We start from the raw sequence: 16032 nt of genomic DNA on the forward strand, positions 1-16032 counted from the left end.
TGGGATTGTAGTTCTGAGAGAAGTGGACACAAGACCGCAGTTCTAACCCGGAAGCTATCTCTAATTGATAATGCTCACAAATAAACAGAGTCTCAGTGGGGATACAAAACACTATTAAGAGCTGGCCCCATGCCCAGATGTATAGGGCCAACACAAAATGAACTCTTGGACGTATTTGAAGGCTGTTTGTAACATGATGTTTTATCCAGGGCATGTGTTTATTTTTTATCTTACAGGTCCTTCACATGTATGTCATGGTTCCCAGGTGTGTGTTTTCATGGGATTCTTGCATGTATGAATATGTGTGGTCTGCTTTTTCTTTGGGTCTTTTTCTGGCATTTGTCTGTTTGTTTTGTCACATTCTGATTTACTTTATCCTGTCTTATATAATTATTATTCTTTAGAGTACTGTTCTCTAAGAGACATAGAGAAGGTGTGAATTTGGATGGGAGAAGAGCTGGGGAGGATCCTACAGGTGTAGTGGGAGGGGAAAATGCAATCAGAATAATATTAATGAAAGTAATTATTTTCAATAAAAGAAAAAATCAAAAAATAATAATTCTGTTATTTAATAAAAACAGTGAATACACTTTTCCAAGAGAATTAACCTTTACAGTCAGTAATTCTAAATAATCAATTTTAGATCGATTTTTTGTGTTTTTTTCCTTGATGAGGACTAAGAAAGAGAGTCTAAATTGGATAATCATGCTGCATTAGAAAGTTTATATTCATGTTTTTAAAATAAAAAAAAATGACACAGGAGGAAAGGCACAAGTCTTCAGACAGACAGTGCCATGATGCTTCTTTGCTTTGGAGGGTGGGGCTAAGGATTGAACCTATGACCTCATGCATGCTAGTCAGGAAGACTGTGCATATGACAAATATATGTGCATCTGTGCAAGAAAACATATGCTATAGTGTCTCCCATTAATTTTGGAAATAACAAAATATTAATTTGTATAAAAATATTAAATTTAATTTATTTTTATTTTCAGTTAATTCAGATGTTAGTGAGTCATGGGATACTGGAACTATAGAGAGCAAATCTCTGTGATAACTCCATGATCTCACATGAGTGGCTTTAAGAGTGTCAGGATCTTAGCAAAGTTTATTTGACGTGCAGTAGATGTGGTTTTCGTAAGTGTGCAAATAAATACTTGTGAACCTTAAAATTCAAAAGATATGAAACAAATGGGAAATATGTGGCTTTCAAATGCATTTGACTTGAACAAATGAAGGTTGTTCAAAATATTTTTAATTATTTTTCATCCGTATGTGCATTGGCAAGAGAGATAAAAATAGTGACCTATTTATCTTCTGCCCTTAAATAGATTGGCAATCTATTATAACACATCTATAAATGAATATCCACGGTGTTCTCAAGACCCTCAAAGCTTGGGTGGGGAAACTATTTCCTTAAAATCAACAACAAAAAATATTGCTAAGTTTCGGTCCTCTTCATGGTCTTGATTTAAAGTACAGGGATGATTAAGGAGTTGGAAAGGGTTCTGGAGAGATGACTGGGTTTAAGTTCTAGATTATGGATCCTTATAAACCATGTCAGGGCCAGGAGGGCTTGCCAGCTGCCTGTAATTCCAGCCTTGGAAGGGAGTCTAAAAGAAGGCACATCCTCTGCCTTTGTGCACATACACGCAAACATGAATGCACACATACAAACACACATGAAAAAAGAAAGGAAAAATTCTATAAAGTATGTTTCATTCATAAAAATATCCACCACAAACCAAAGTATATAACTGAAAATGGTGTCAGATAATAGTTCTTAAAAAAAAAAACTGTGGCAAATAAATAGGGTTTTGTGGTTTGTATAACAGGAGCTCATTACAGGGAAAAGACGTTAAGATTGATCTGTGCTACAATTACTGCCTTACTGAAGGGATCATTCTTCTTTACTGGATTTTGTTTTTATCTGTACAACTGAGGGAAATGATTGAGCAAATAAATCATGCAGGAGCTCGGGAAAAGACTAACTGTGGAATAGACTTTACTTTTAGAGCTGTTTGGGACTGGACTGTATGTTCAACTCGCCTGATATTCGTCACAGCCCAGGGTCTATCCATGAGACAACATACGCTTACAACACACACACACACACACACACACACACACACACACACAGCCACACATGCTTATAAACACAAAAATAGATGATGATAGATAGTGAAAGTGAGCAAGAGAAAAGATAATTGTGGGATTTCTAAATTATTGCTTAAACATATTCAAAATTTGGAAACTTAATTCAATTCATTCTGAATTACAAAATCTGGTATATGATAAAGAAGAATTGTATTACATAAATTCCTATAAAAACATCTGCCAAGGCAATTTCTGAGAGTGTTAAGTCAGAGCCTAAAGTATAAGACATTAAGAATATTTATAATAAAGCATTTGGTAGTCGATTTTAAAATCTCACTGGAGATTCCGGGGTTTTTATTGGTTCCAGCAGCAGCAGTTTTAGACCTTGCCTATGCGTATAAAAACAAAAGCCGGGTTGATCAGTAGCCGTGAATTTTTCACCTTCATGACTCAGATGGTCACCTCCATCGACTATCAGCATAGCTGGAATCAGAACCAAGGCCAGCTTCGTCTGACAAGGTTCTCACGTGCTCAGCCCAGTATCTCAGGCCCTTCGCTTCTGCCGTAGAAACTACTCAGACTTACTTTGCCCTCCACACATTATCGACATTCTTCACACACTTCAGAATTACTGAGCACGGTAGAAAAAACTGCTTGCCTACTTGACAGTTTTGACAACAATTCAGGGCACAAGCCTCTGAACATGGCTAGGAGGAATTGTCTAACTTTAGTGGTCCTATGGTAAAAGCTGCCAGGGATTATCCTGAAGAGCTAACTGAGCTGAGAAGACTCAAATTAACAACTGGTAGCACCATTCCTAGGGCTGAGGTCCTGAAGTGCACTGTAAGGACAAAGCTAACTGAGCAACCGCTTCCTTCAGCGGCCACACCATGATTTCCCTGGCACGATCAGCTGTATCTAGAAACTGAGGCATCTTAACCCTTCCTCCCTTACCCTGCTTTTTTCAGAGCATTTTAATTGTAGCAACAGTAAAAGTAGCTGATACACGGGCACAGTGTTTGATTCTCCATGTACCCCAAGAAGCTAAAAATATCTTCGTAGTGTAGAGGCCATTTAAGCAAATATTTGTTGAATAAAAGAAGCGTATCCACCTTCATAGACTGCCATAACAAAATATACTGAATGACTCACCCAATAGAAATTTATTTTCTCTTGGTTTTCATGGCTGGCAAGGCAACATCACGGAGTCAGTAGGCTTGGGTCTTTCTGAGGCGTCTTTCCTTGGTTTTCACATGACTCTGCCACTCTCTTTCTGTGTCCCAACATGATCGTTTCCCTCTGCAGCTGTGTACACAAAGTAGGTAAGTACCTCTTACTTACTCTTCTTTACTGCACACTTTTCATATTAGATTAAGGTCTGCCATAAGAACATCATTTGAAATTAATCATCTCTTTCAAGGCCCTATTTTCAAATACAGCCACATTCTGAAATTCTGTCGGTTAATTCTTCAACATATAGATGATCTGCCAAGAGCTATGAGCATTTATCTCATTGCTAAAATTTATATGTTATAACTAGATAGAAAATAATACCTTATTTCTGAATAAGTTCTTTTTTATCTACTTACTCCCTAAATAATAATCAGATGCAAATAAATAACAGAAGAAACTAAAAAGCAATAAACTTCAAAAGAAATTTTTTTCCCTTTCATTGTTCAAGGACTTTATTAGTTTCCTTAAATCTCCTAAAACTCACTTCACAAAGTGTGATAGATATGCGGTCTTTATAAATATTTAATAATGAATATAAGTGAAAAGGGAGAAAAGTGAAGGGGTGCCTAAAGTTAAGGGCAACATCATTGTTGGATTTAGTTATATAACAAAGGATATATGTACCTGACTCCCATACTCAATGATGGTGATGTTTCAAAACTGTTATCCCTTTAATTAAGTGGTTGTTAATATCAGATAAAAATAAAGAAAACAAGTAAAACTCTTTGCATAGTGCCACAGCAACAGAGAATATTTAATAAATGACAGGGATCACAAAGCAGGCTGTAAAAGAAGCTGAGTACTAAATGTTAACTTACTCAGGTGGGTGTATGCTAATAAATATTTGGCTTGTTTTGCAAATACTTGGCATCCTTTTCAGACTAAACTATCAGACCAAATCATCACCTTTTTCTCCTTCATATCTATTATCAGCCTGCCTGTGACTTGTATGTGTTGAATGTTCCTCTGTGAGACCATCCTTCATATCTATTATCAGCCTGCCTGTGACTTGTATGTGTTGAATGTTTCTTCTGTGAGACCATCCTTCAAACATATTTTTAGAATGATTGTGTTTCAAAACCCCTCTACCCTCAAGCACACTCATAGTTTTCCTCAATTTTAAAAGAAAAAAGGCAGTTTCCCACAGTCATATATTTACCAAATTCCCCGCAGTTGCATAAAACTTAGCCTGGCATTCTCACTGTTAATCACTGACCAGATTGAACTCATAGAATCCAATTAAAGATCCATAATAATAAAATTATTAAAGAGATACAAGTTTAAAATAAATACGCACAATTTTCAAAAACACATTTTCTGTTTTTTTTTCTTTTACTTTTTTACAAAGGAGATGCAATTTCAAATTAAAGAAGATCCTTTTGGACAAATCTGCAAAACGTAGCTATTCTGTGTTCCATCCAAAAGAATTGGCTTTACTTCTCTTCTTGCCTGATGCTTTTGTTTTAAGATACAGTAACCCAAAGGGAAGACATGCTCTTCTCATGGGTGTCAATCACCAATGTGGGAAGGTATGATACTTAGGGCAGCATGACTGATGCTGGCATGAAAGCAGAATTATGATGATTTGAGAGATAGCACATTCTAGACTTTGGTTCAAAAGTTAGCAGAATGTTTCCATGAATTTTTTGAATTACTAAGCCTATGTAAGTCAGGTGTACATGCTGTGTTCCTCCTTTATGTTTGCTAATGCAGGTGCTTCTGCATGCTATGTGTGTGGAGATGCCAGGGAGGCAAGAAGAAGGGGTCACATCCTTGGGGGCTGGAATTTGTCAGTTAAGCTACCTGGCATAGGTTCAAGCAAATGAACTCACATCCTCTGGGTGAGTAGGACACACTCAGTCTCTGAGCCCTCTTTCCAGAAAAGCCAAAGGCTTGCTTGCCTTACTGGAATAAATGACAGATACTAGATAAAAGTCTTGAATTTTTAGAATTTGAATTAACTGTGAGAATTCTCCAGCTGATTAACTTTCCTCTAGGTCACATGTAAGCTTATTATAATTTTCCTAAGGAACTATAGATTGTAATTTTAGAGCAGAAAATAGGAAAAATTATTCTTACACAAAAACTGTTTATATCTATGACTAAATTAACAAAAAGGCCCTTGGCAAAAAAGAACAGTCCCAACATAGGTAATTTCACAAGCGATGATGAAAAATTCTTCCATGAAGTTGTTTTAAGGAGCACATTTCCCATAAATCAAGTGTTCTTTTCCATACTTAGACCTACGCCAGGGCAAATTTTAAAGAAAATAAAGAATGTCTGCTATCATCATTTGAAATGGTTGCGTTGCTTTAAAAATGCATTTACTTTCTGTACATACCCTTTCATCATCGTTGATATAAGAATTCACTCTATCTTTCTGCAGAAACTGTCAGACAATATATTCTCACTGGAGACTATTTATTCAAAGTCTGAACCTTGGCTGGCTGTGAACTGTGTGTAATGCTGCTGCTACTTGTGATATCCATGGCCTTTATTATCCCTGGAACACTTTCTTAAGTTTTTGAACTATCATCTCAGAATCACTCAGTGCTCTGGCCTCTAGTAATCTGTGCCTTCATGGAAAATTTCTCTTAAGGACAATAAAAAGAACAAGTGAAAATATTCCAAAGCCAAAGGAGATGCTTCTTTGCCCATAAGAGATGTATATCCCAAGATTCTTAAGCAGAACTGGGAATGTACTTGAATGGGAGGTATTTGAACTGATAAAGTCCGTCATTGGACAATGCCCACAAGCTATATAAAATATTGTTTTGTTTCTTAATGTAAATATCGAGTGATATGATGTTGCTGATTAAATATTCATGAGAATATATATGGTGGATCGGTATGAATATGAATTAAAATCATTACTTAAAATATTAAGTTTGATTATCTGAGTCTGAGCAAAGGACTTTCTTTTTATCTAAACAGTTTCCTAGTTTATCCATTGCTTTTTATTTCCATGTCTGCTATCTAGAGTTTTGGATTGAGTGAAATAATAGCAGTCAACATTATTGGGCATAGAGATTATAAAATAATCTTTTTCGACTGATTATGCACTAAAAATAATTTAATTTCTTTCTTAATATGTTAATTACTATATAATACTAGCTGTATTAAATGATAACTATAACATAAAATCTAAAAAAGGAATTGAGAGATCGAGTAAAGGTATTTCCAAACAAAAACATATAGTAAATATGAACTAATCAAAACTTGATGACACACAATATGTGGATTCTCATGCTGAAATAAGATATTTTATTCAGACAAGTTATGATATTAAACCTTTAGCTGCTTATAGTCGTTCCACAATTAATAATGTACAAAATACAGCAAACCAAATATAGAATCTAGTATATTTATTTATAGCTTGTTGATTTACATTTTCAAACTTGTTGGAGTGTTTATTATCTTAGTTATAATTTATAAACAAATAATTTGATTTTATAAAATGTTTGTAAGGTACTATATTCCTATCACATTTTCTTTCTATCAACACAAAAAGCTGTTTATTTTCTTTTTATTCATTTAAGAGAGTACATACGTACATACACAAACCAAAAGAAGAATTGACCTCCACATCGAGCTGACTTGTAGTGATCAATCTGTTTCCTTCTTACAGGAAAAGTCTACTTTTCATGATGTGCCACATTTTACCCAGTTGATTTAGATGATAAATTTAATAGTTTCCAGGTGGTTCGTTCTATTTAAGCTTCAGATGTGGAAAATAAACCTTTGACATCGTTTTTATTAATGCAGATTTTTCCTATAGTCTGAGTTTGATTACCTTTAATGTCTTCACTACAAGCTGGGCAATTGCGTTGCTGATGCAATAGAAGTCATGTTGTAGAGCACATGAGCAATCTCTGAAAACAATGTGAAGGCCTATCAGAAGCATCTCAAGAGGAGTTATAAATTTCACACTTTAACACTCCCCAGCTTGAAGGCCCCTGACCAAGTAGATCAGTTAGCTCCATTATAAGACCACCAATTCGATTTTTAAATGAGAATACTGAGGCACTTGTGAAACTCTTCCTGAAAAAGACTGAGGCAGAGTGGGGATTTTTTTCTATTTTATTCTTGTTAAAATCTGAAAATAGAATTGAATATAAATATAGAATTGCTGACATAAATTACCGAATTTAAAGGATACTGAAAATTAAAAACTCATTAAACAAAACAAAATCTTCATGGGAAAGCCTCATCAACAAAAGAGGTCACATAGAAAACTTAATGTCCATGTCTGTAGTAAGAGGCTGCTTGTTCATTTCTGGTTGCCAAGACTCAAAATAAGCACACAGAAACTGTATTAATTAAATCACTGCTTGGCCTATCAGCTCTAGCTTCTTATTGGCTAGCTCTTACATCTTAATTTAATCCATTTTTTATTATTCTGTGTATCACACGTGGCTGTGGTTTACCAGCAAAGCTTCAGTTCGACTGTTCCCGGCAGTGGCTACATGGCGTTTGCTTGACTCTGCCTTTGTTCTCATTCAATTTAGTTTTCCCCATCTACCTCTATTCTGCCTTGCACAGGCCCAAGACAGTTTCCTTACTAACCAATTGTATTCACGACATACAGTGGGGAATCCATATGTCAGAAGACTTAGTGGAAAAATTTTATCACTTCTAAAGCAAAATGTCAAAGTGTGAAAAGATATATGAAGGGAATATATAAATGCTTTAGTCACTCTGAAAATCCTAACCTTTGAATTATGAATCTCAGAACATGCTATGGTGATTTGAGTAAAAATGCCCCCATTAGCTTGTATATTTGAATGCTTGACCCTACTTGAATTGAATTAGGAAGTGGCAAATTGTTGGAGGAATTGTGTCAGTGGGACTGGGTTTCGGGGTTTCAAATGCCCAAGTCAATCCCAGTGTCATTCTCATCCAGCTGTTTATGGATCCAGAAATAGAACTGTCAGATACTTCTCCAGCACTACATCTGCCTATTTGCCACCATGCTTCCCACTATGATGAGAATGGACTAAACCTCTAAATCTATATGCAAATCTCAATAAAATTCGTTCTTTTTATAAGAGTCATGTTTATGACTGTCTCTTCATAACAATAGAACATTGACCAGTACAGAAGCAGAATGCAATACACAAAGCACAGCTAATGTTTTTATAACATCACAGAAGCAAAATTTTCAAATATAAAGAAAGAAATGCCCACATAAGTTCAAGTAGCTAGAAAAGAAACTGGCTATATCATAGTATCATTAAAACATGTTACAAATCACAGAATAAAGAAAGTTCATTGAATGCTTTTAGAGAGAACAAGTTAGAGGAACTTTGAAGTCAGAAATTCTTTGAAAGACCTATTCTGAGTTTGAGGGCCAACCTAGAATATTGAACCGAGCAAAACTACCAACTAAAATTGAAAGAGAAACAAAAAAATTACAGAATAGAAGGAATTAGGACCGCTAAATCAATTCTATAGAAGATGTTTTATTTCTTTCAGTTCCTCTTACTTTTGGTATTTTGTGATTTGAAAACTAAAAACTTGAGGGTATGAGGAGATGACACACAGGATAAAATGTTTGCCTTTCAAATATGAGAGATATAGTTTTGATCTGCATATCCCAGATGAAAGCACATGGGGTTTGTGGTCTGCTATAATTCCAGTACTCATTGGGCATAAAATAAGAATCCACAGAGCAAAGTATCTTGTTAGGTTAGTCAAATCAAACTGCTCACACATCAGACCCAAACACATGCACAGAGACACACACATAAAATTGAACTTCATGAAAAGTATATGAACTGATTTTTTTAAAAAAATGGCAGTTTAATAGCTTAAATAGGCTTGTAATGACTGGCTATGTTTATGAGGTGAATAAACCAAGATTCCACTCGGCAATCAGGTAAACAAATTTAACAGGATTTTTTTTCTCTGAACACACTGCTGTTAGACTTAACACACAATAGAAACTGAAGTTTTCTTACGGAGGCCAAAACTCAGTCTCTGGACTGGCTCTACCATCTCAGACAGAGATCTATGTCCCAGTATGGCAGATATAACTAGGGTCACATAAACACCAGCTTTGATGTAAGCCTGAGAAATACCTACCTCTTCTCCAGAATCCGTGTAGTCCCCTGTTAATATGAGACACATGCTTTCCTACAGCCTAAGTAGCCAACCAATATTTTCCCAATACTAAGTAGTAAATTGTAGGATCCCATTTGCTGGGCACAGGAATATACCCTAGGAATCAATGGAAACTGTGACGAGGTAAACCAAAGCAGCTCTGTCCCCTGAGCCATCTGCAGACAGGGCTAGGGGAGCAACTCCAGTGCCAAGAAAAGATACAGACAGGCCTAATTCAAAAGATCTATATTCCATCCAATACTGTACAGAGCTTGTTACAGCAAACCTTGTATATGTGTCCACTCCAGCAATAGAAAGCAGACACATTACTGACTATGAGCTGAATACAGTATTATGTTGGTCTTGGGTTATACACTTAGGTCTGACACAACTTTATAGCTATGGTGGCCACAGTTTTGGCACAGGACTCTGAATTTGATTCATCTCTGGTGACTCTGAAGATGCTTGCTGTCTCCAGTAACAGTTTAACCTAACAGGCAAGACATTTAGACCAGAGGCCCAGTAAGAGGAATATTTGATAAATTTAGTGTTTCAAAAAAATCTATTCACCTGATTCTGAACAGTACATCACTACGGTGTTTGGGAGAAAAGGTGAGGTTGGATATCCTTCTAAGTGTTGGGAGAAAAGGTGAGGTTGGATATCCTTCTAAGTGTTGGGAGAAAAGGTGAGGTTGGATATCCTTCTAAGTGTTGGGAGAAAAGGTGAGGTTGGATATCCTTCTAAGTGTTGGGAGAAAAGGTGAGGTTGGATATCCTTCTAAGTGTTGACACAACAGCATGCTCTTGGGAAATCTGGCGCCTCATCTAGTGCTGAAACAGTAAATGTAATTATATTTCCAGAAAATAACAACAGTGTTCTCAAATTTTCTGAAAACATAGAAGCAATGTCAAGAGTAGGAGAATTAGAATAAGTACTTGTTGTGCCAGTAACCAGATAACATACAAAGGTATCCAAAGCTTTGGAAAAACCTCGACTTCACTGATTTAGAAAATGGCTGGACAGCAATCAATGGGAGAGAACTAACAAAATATCACTATTATAGGCAGAGTCCTCTCTCAGTATATCTCAGTTTTCCCTTTAGGATGATTTCTCTGAGAATCTATATTCATGCTGGTAGTTCACATGTAGCTTCTTAATTTGAGAGGCTTGGATGAGCTCCAGTACTGACTCCAATCTCCCATCCACGTGAGAGAGCTGTGTTGCACAGTAATGGCTCATAGTCATCCAAGCAAAAATCATCTCCTGCTCCTTGTGAAGTCACAGAATCGTGACCAACAGTAATGAAGCATGATGTGATGTTATTCTGATAGGGAGGGACAGAAACTTCTGTCTACACTACAAAGTCGTGGAGTGTTTTGCTGTATAGTGATAGACACTTAAAAGCAGTGACATCTCAGGATACAGAAGACATTAGAAACCAAAATAGCAGTTTGTACAGAAGACTGTGTTAGGAAGATCCATAAGTAGGCAAAGATTGAAACATAAATACTGATACAAAGGGTATAAAAACAGCACAGAAAATGGTTCTTTTGCTAAGACTGGAAAAATAGAAACAAACTATTATGATTCCACACAACAATATGTAGAGATCCCTTATAAAAATAGCTATATTCCTCCTTTCCCTCAAAGTGAGGGTACACACCCTGTTGGAACATAAATGAACCCTCAGTTCATTCATAGTTCTATTAGATTTACTTTGAAATATATAAAGTTATATATTTTAAAAGGAAAAATTACGTGGTGTGTGTGTGTGTGTGTGTGTGTGTGTGTGTGTATGTTACAAAGCAAGGAAGAAATTTGCAATCTTGGAATAGCTGTCATCCTAAAATCCTTGCAGTCTGTTGCTACAGTGTCTTTTTCCCACAGAGCAAATGCATCCCTTAAGAAACGTGATAATGCTTTCATTGTCTCTGAAGTAATTAGCTATGAATAAGTAATCTCACTTCTATTTCCAAGGGCTACTTTATATTTTAAATGTTCTTTGCTTTCTATGTTAAGCAGTTGTAGTGTTTCATCTACTAGGGAAGACATTGTTAACAGGTTTTAATATTTTTTGAGACAAAAATCACACCAAACTGTCTAAGCTGACTTTGAATTTACTCTTATAACCCATGCAGTTTGTGAACTTACGATCCTCCTATACTGATAACCCAATTAGATGCGACTGCAAAATTATGCTACCAGGATTTCATCTAATATTTCAGAATGTTATTTTGTATTATAATATATCAAAATTCTTAGACGTATTCAAAAGACTTTTCAGTATCCTGAATTCTAGGAATAATCTTCTTTGGTCTATTATGTAGCAATGATACATAATTTTCCATAATAATTAGGAAAAAATATTTCACTTAGTAGAATATCTCTTTTGTCTAGTCATTTAGAGGCACAGGAAGATGCAAATGTTGTTAAGAATCTAATCTACACAAATATTTGAAATCTTTATGTACTTAGAGATAAATATCAAAAGATAAAGAAAGTGGGAGCTATAAAAATATGATCAAAGTGTATTATTGATAATGTATATAGTAGGAATAGAAATGATAGGAAGGAATTCTTAGATCTTCATAATGAGGCACTGGCAGAAAAACAGATTTAGAAGAAGCATGAAAGGACAATAGGGAATCATGTTTGGGGCCAGTCTTAGTGAGATATGCCTGTAGTCCCAGCATTGGGAAAACAGAGGCAGAAGGATTACAAATTAAAGGCTGACCTAGATTACAAAGAAAGACTAAAAAAGGATAAAGAAGAGGTAAGAAGGAAGAAAGGAAGGATAAATAAGGAAGAGGTAAGAGAGGAGGGAGGGAGGAAGGGAGGGAGGGTCGGAGGGACAAAGGGAAGGAGGGTGGGGGAAAGGCAACAGGCAGGTCAAAACTAATTTGGTATAGTAAATAAACAAAATGAAAATTAAGGCATGAATATGGTTCTATTTTATCACCTAAATGGAATAATTCTAATATATGGAAAGGATAAAAGATCATTTTCTTACATTTTTAAAGATGAATTGATTAGATGAATTGATAGGCTACTGCTTTTAAACTTGATTCTTAGTCAAAGTCCATCCATGGTCTCATATTCTTTCAATCCTATATATTCTCAGAAGAGAATACATGCAATCAGTGTTTTTTCCTGAGAGAAACAGGTACTTTGAGACCAACAGTCCATGAGGTTCGAGGATGAAAGTAAAGATCTGTGTTTGATATGTGAGGTAAACAGCAAACAAACCTGCTTTTTAACTTCGGTTCTCAGAGCTATTATTCTGCCATATGTAGAAGAAGAATAATATTGTTTGTGATTTAAGGAATGTGATAGATTCTCTGATATCACATGATTTTATAATAGTACCTTGTAATACATCATAAATGACTACTCAGCAAGACATCCACCCACTCCATCCAACTTTTTAGGTCAATCACTTTTAGATGACACATTATGTAATAAGCCCAATTAAATGAGTAAGATCACTGGAACTGAGAAATTAGTTGCTTGATCATATTCAATGCTGAGTGAAATCTCATCAGAGTGATTAAAGAACTGATTGCTAAAGATGGCACTAGATGAAGTATGTATATGGTCATGCAAGGATAGTTTATTTGCCGCAAGTATCTTTATCATGTTCTCATGAGAAAAAGACAAAAATTTCAAGTTACTTTCTAGAGGTGTGCTAACCAACATGAGTAAAGTTACCATAAAGGCAATATATTTTACAAGTTCGTAATGCCTTGGGTCATGGCATTAAAAACAACACCCTTGGTAAGAGGAGGTTCCTTCCATCGGTGTGCATATTTCAACTCTAACTCTGTGGATCCTCTGAGAAACGAAGCTGCTGATATGCACAAAGATATTTGTCTAGCCTATGATGCAGCCTATCCTCTAAATTAAATGTCCTTTGACATGCATTCAACATGGAACAAAAATGATGTCATAGTTCATTCCCTTTCAGAGATGTCCATCCACATACTTCTTTTTTAATTCCTTCTAAAAGACCACCTATTTCTATATTTTAAATTTCTAACTATCCAAACAAATTGCTAACAAGTAAACATCCCCAGTACAATTCTTTGTCTCCTTGCCTGTTAGTCCATCCTAAAAAGACAGCAAAGCATACTGTTCCAGTATATCTAGTATAACATCACACTTCACTGTTGCCATCCAGAATGACCACAGTATAGTATTACAAATCTCTAAATCATAAGAATTTCTCCATGAAGCCACCATGCAGGCTAAAGGAGATGGGGCAACTCAATGAGAACTGGTTTCAAATAAGAGAGATCGATTTGCTTATCTAATTTCTGTGTGCCTATGGAACCTGTCTGAGCCAACTCTCTTATCTATTTCTCTCTACTTGATATATTGACTTTGCTTACACTCATACTTGAGCCTGGGAGGTCAGAGACATTGAATTGATAATTGATAGCTCATCTTTTTGGTCTCCTGATATGTCAAGAGAACATTAAGTCCTTACCAGTGCCAATCACAGAGTCAGAAACTGTTTCTCGAGCAGAAAATGGTTGTCTGCCAAAGAAGTTATCAGATCAGTTTCCTGCAAATCCCCTGAGAGTCGTACTATGGTTTTTCTCAGGTTGATTCCACTGAGAATATTCTCATTTGCTCCAAAAATTCAAATGTCATTAGATCACCTAGACTGTAAGTCCCAAGGGGAAATTCATACTGTACTGAAGCTCAGACTCATTTCTGGTACCTTATTTCTCTCTGGGAGATCAACCACCGAAGCAATTAGTGTACAGATTAAAGTAGGATGCAAAAAATGAACTGCATTTCTTTTCAAATTTGCAGTGTCACCCCAAAGCACCTATCCTAGGTTTTGTGGGGGGAAGCTGGTTGGCAGTGTTGCAGTGTAAAGTATAAGATAGTGCAATTCACTCTGAAATGTGGATCTTGTGCTCCAGACCACTGGACTCTCAGGAATATCATAGCAATATTAATTAAGCCCAAAACTTTATGAAGTTTATCTTTGACTCTGATTCACATTACTGAGGCATCTAAAGTGTCCACTATGTTCAGCTCTTCCAATCCACTGTGAATAGTATCATCAATTTACACATTGATGTTGATTACATGAGCAGTGTAATATTTTTCAAAGGTTCAAGGTGATCAAGACTTAGAGACTATAGTTACAGCAGGGCAATGATCAAAGTCTAGATGTACAACTACTGAAAGGACTGTTGGGTGTGCCACAGAAAGCAAACTCATTCTCTTGATGGTCCTAGCACTTCTCTGGTGAACATCTGCAAATCAGATCCCACACTGAAATATCTCCAATAGGAGCACATGGCCCAGATGGTACCACATTTGAGAAGACCTCTGTTGGAGTTTCCTATGAGTTGTACATCCAGAACTGTCTCAAGACTGCTTGCTGAGATGTGCAAGCCTCACAGAATATTCCAGTCAGGACTTGACCAAAATTCTAAATTTTCTTTAGGTTCCCATAAGATTATCAGTGCCCCCAATCAGCAGGAAGTAGCCTAGAATCTACACCCACATTACCCTTAAATGGATTATACATATTTGTTTTTCTTTAGAGTGTCAGTTACAAGATGTTAAGGATAGTAGTCAGGAAGAAAGCTAGACAAGGGAGATTAGATTCAGAATTTTTGTTTTGGAAAAAAAAACGGGGAGAAATACTGTGGGACAATGGTCTTACACGCTGTAAAGATTTGTCACTTGTATTGGTTTAATAAAACACTGATTGGCCAGTAGCCAGGCAGGAAGTATAAGTGGGGTGACCAGAACAGGAGAATTCTTGGAAGAGGAAAGGCTCATCTGCAGTCATCACCCATAGGAAGGAAGATTAGAATGCCTCACTAATAAAAGGAACCAAGCCACATGGTTAACACAGACAAGAATTATGGGATAATTTAAGATGCTAAGATGAAGGAATTAGTTAATAAGAAGTCTGAGCTAATAGATCAACCAGGTTATAATTAATGTAGGTCTCTGTGTGTTTCTTTGTTTCTGAAAGGTTGCAGGGCTGGGCAAGATAGAAACCTCTGTCCACACAAGTCTACATGGAAAATTTCAACAAAATAACAAAACCAATAAAGGCAAATTTTACAATTCAGTGTAGCATACTGAATCAGAGAGTTAACCTTAGAAAAATTAAAAGTTTTTTCCATGCCAAATTTAGTCAATCAAAACTTCAAAACAATCATTACTGTATTTATAAAATTTTTTAGAAAGCATTTCAAGCATACAATAAAACAAAAATTCTCCAGTCAGTGCATTATTTATCTGTTTGCAGGCAAACACTAAATTCTTCAAAAAATATGTGAAGCTAGAATAAACTAAGTATTCAGTCTAACAAGGTAAGACTGGAATGCCAAATATATCTCAAGAAATCAGAAAGAAGAAAAATTACAAATGAAAGCCAAACCAAGAAAATTAATTAGGAAGTAAGAAAAGAATAGTCAATAAATTTATTTGAAAACTGGTTGTTTGGAGTACATAAATATTAAAAGCTCATGTAGCATGTACACTGATGAGTGTGTAAGTATGTGCATAGGTATGTGTGTATGTGTACATATGAGCACACACATATGTATACACATAAAAGATAA

This window comes from Microtus oregoni, unplaced genomic scaffold (genome assembly GCF_018167655.1).
Source record: "Microtus oregoni isolate MIOR12 unplaced genomic scaffold, Mior012 000009F_ref0000495, whole genome shotgun sequence".
NCBI lineage: Eukaryota > Metazoa > Chordata > Mammalia > Rodentia > Cricetidae > Microtus > Microtus oregoni.